The following is a 3,635-nucleotide window of genomic DNA, read 5'->3' on the forward strand; positions in this document are numbered from 1 at the left end:
TGAAACAAATGACTCATGCTTAACATGTTTTGCCTGGTTTACATGACCTGAAATACATGCTTAAACCTGTCAAATGCTTGAATACATGACATGGTATGCTATGGCTGCATACGTCGTTGGAGTGAATCTCCTCGACACTTACATGATACAAGGGGGACGCCCAAACTCATAGGCCGACCTTGGAACTCGAGCCGGCATGGGCTTGGTCGAGAACCTTCGGTGAGCCATGAGATTCACATGATAAGCTTGATCTATTGAGAGATCTTGCTTGGCATACTCGTGGAGTATCGCCTTATAAATGTCGTGCGGGCCCGGAGCGGTGTATGGTGGACGGATGAGAAGTAAGTGGTGATCTACGGATTAGAAATATCAACCCGGTTGACGGAGAGTCATCGCGGGGAGATATACGAATGACATCGGCAAAACAAGTGGAACTTAGCTCCTGAGAGCTACCTTATCCTTGAATTGTTTCTGTTTACATTTTGTTGGCATTGTTAATTACTTGCAAGTTATCACTTGAACTGTTACTTGGGCTTGTTACCTGAACTATGTGTCTGCATGTGTGTTCTTGGCCTCACGAGCGTTTTTGCTCACCCTGTAGATTTGTTTTCCTTAATAGGATTGAACTCGGAGATGTATTGGAGAAACCCTCCTGATGTACTTTTGTTTAGGATTTCTATTATATTTTGACTATGCCCTTGGTTTTGGGTTGTTCTTTTGGAATTGAAATGTAACTTTTGGGGCGTGATGTATATTTGGGATTCATGATGTACTTTGAACACCCGACGTGCGGGTTGGATAATGGATGACTATTGTTAAGCTTGAACGCTTCCGCATTTACTATATTTAAGTTATTTACTTGTGTTGTGTAGATCGATAATAAGCTTGAATGGAATTGCTTGAGTCCTGGCGAGAGCTAGGCAGGCGTCCCGCGGAATACCCTTGGTTCGCCTTAGGGAGAAGTGGGGGCGTCACAGCCTTATTTCAGGAAAAGACTTGACCATACGTAAAAGCTATTAGAACTTGTTCCTGTTACAGGTTTTTTACAGGTTTATTTTCCTTATTCAATTAATTTTGATTTTTCTTGTCATGTTATCTGTTAGTACCTATATAGCTAAGAATTTTTCAACAATTTTCCAATTGAAAATATTCTATTTAATGTGCAGAGAAACTTATCGAAATTCTTGTTGGAGCTCAAACAAGCTACATGTACATGTCAAGTTCACGATTTGGTAGTTACAACTTACTCTGAACATTGTATTTGTGTATTACTCCCTGCACCAAAGCAGCACTCATTTTCTGCAATATCTGTTCTTAATGATAAAAGATGTGGCTGAATTCCATGATTCCCCTCTGATTTGAAGAGACCATAATTTTTGCATCATGTTTTCACTGTCAACTTGCAATGTAGCACAAACGAATATTTTTTTGCAGCCAAAATATTGATGCTCACATTGATAATATCTAGTCATTGAGGTAGTTGTGGAGTTTATATGCTATTACATAAGAATGAGAAAATTGGCTGTTGCAATAAGCTAGCTATTGGTGCTGTTGTCAAAACATGGCTTCAAGTTGTTGCCGTTGTTTTTTGGTTTTTTAAATACACTTACACCCCCGGAACTTTAGTAATTGTTTTCAACCTTTTAATGATTTCAATCTTTTCTTACATATATATAAAAAACTAAGACTTCTTCTCTCACGTTGATCCACATGGTGGCATTAGAGGATGGAGAAAAATTTTCTTCCTTTTATGTCCTAGGAATGTTTACTACTTCTCCTAATAGTATATCACTGTTAAGGTCATTGTTGCCTTTTTACATGAAATTACTATCTTGCCCAAAGAAAAATAACTAGCCCCAAAACGGTAACTAACTATTGAGGGTTATTTCTGACTTTTTGCACATATTCTTTTGCTTTACTTCTCAGTCTTTCCCGTCTCTTCCCCTCTTTTCTTAGACCAAAGAAAGCGGTAGTTGGCACTTGGCATTAGCTCTGTTCTCCACTTCTTCTTTGTCTCCATTATGAAAGACAAGAAGCCAAAAAGTCAAACAACTTTAGCACGGATGGCAGGAAAGCAAAACACTCCATTTGCACTTCATTTTACAACATTAGCCCATCATTTTTTGTTTTCTTCTTCCTTTCTTTCTCAGTCTTTCCTATCCCTTCTTCTCTTTAGTCTTTTCTCAGCGAAAGAAACCAGTAGTTGCTGCTTCTCTTTTGTGTCCGTTGTCAAAGACAAGAAGTCAAAAAGTCAAATAAAAAAGGAAGCTGACCCATGTGGCAGCAAGACAAAACAGTCCCTTTCTACTTCCTTTTAGCCCATCATCTTTTGTTTTCTTCTTCCTTTCTTTCTCTTTGTTTTCCGTTTCTTTATTTCTCCTTTCTTTTCTTGCTGGTTCAACGAGGAAAAGTACAACTTCAATTCTTCCATCAGTAGCCAATTGTTTAGAAGTGTTTTTGACTTTTTCCCTAGCATTCTTGCCCTCTCTTTCCCGTTGTTTTCGCTTCATTTTCTTTTTCCTTCAGAAGAAGCATGTTTGCAGATCTCATTTTGTTTTCATGTTCAGCTCTACTTTTTCTCCTTCGTCCCTCCCTCTCTGTTTCCATTCCTCTGTTTCTCTTTTTCTTCCTGGTTCGGACAAACAAAAGTACCAATTGATCTACTCCAACACTTGGTCAATAATTTGACCATCTTTTTCCCCAAATTATGGCTGCTCATCCATATCCCAATCGTGGTATTGTTCCACAAAGAGTCAATTGTGGCTGTCCATCCATATCCCCACCATGCGATTATTCCACAAAGAGTCAAGTATGAGGTATGATTTCTACCTATTACTAGAGATATAGGTTTGTCCTTTTGCCTTCCTTTTCATTTGCCAGTTCACAAATTATCGAGAGTGAGAAGAAAAATCTCTAACAACTCATCAATTTTGTGTTGTTATCTATTGTGTTCATGATGCCTAATACCATTGCTAGGGATATAGATTTCTCCTTTTGTTTTTATTTCTGTTGCCCACTTGGCAAATTATCGTCAGTGAAAGAAAAATTCCTAACAACTGATAGAGTTTGTGTCTTTATATACATTAGGAACACAAACACTGCTCACAAAAAAAATCAACGGTTCTTTCTCCTTTTGCTCTGCAACATTTCCGAGTAAAGGTAACTACTCATATTCTGTGCCTAATCATATTCTGTGCCTAATATTTTTCTGCACGAGTCTTGAAGAGATTGGATAATCTATATACTTTCTATTTTGGTTGCCAAATTTCTTCAGGGGTTTAATTGCACTTTGAAAGAATTGGTGCAGAAAAGCTTCTGATTTAGCGTTCACATATTTCAGTTGTAAGTTCGTTTGCTTTCAGTTATTACTTTTCGACTGAATTTTTTTCCCTTACTTTTTTTGTTATTAGTTTTAAGTTCCATTACGAGGATCAAGTCCATAGATTGTAAGTTCTCCTATTTTTTTCCTCCAATTCAACGAATGTGGTATTTTTGAGTGGTGGATAGGATGGGATAGAAGGTTGTGTAGGTGAAATGGATTTTGGTTGTTGATAGAGCAGAGGAATGGTCTGATACTTGGTAATTACTTGTATGCATGTTTTTGGGGTCTAAAGTCGTGGATTTGCAAGTTGGAC

The sequence above is a fragment of the Coffea eugenioides genome, chromosome 6 (genome assembly GCF_003713205.1).
Source record: "Coffea eugenioides isolate CCC68of chromosome 6, Ceug_1.0, whole genome shotgun sequence".
NCBI classification, from domain to species: Eukaryota; Viridiplantae; Streptophyta; class Magnoliopsida; order Gentianales; family Rubiaceae; genus Coffea; species Coffea eugenioides.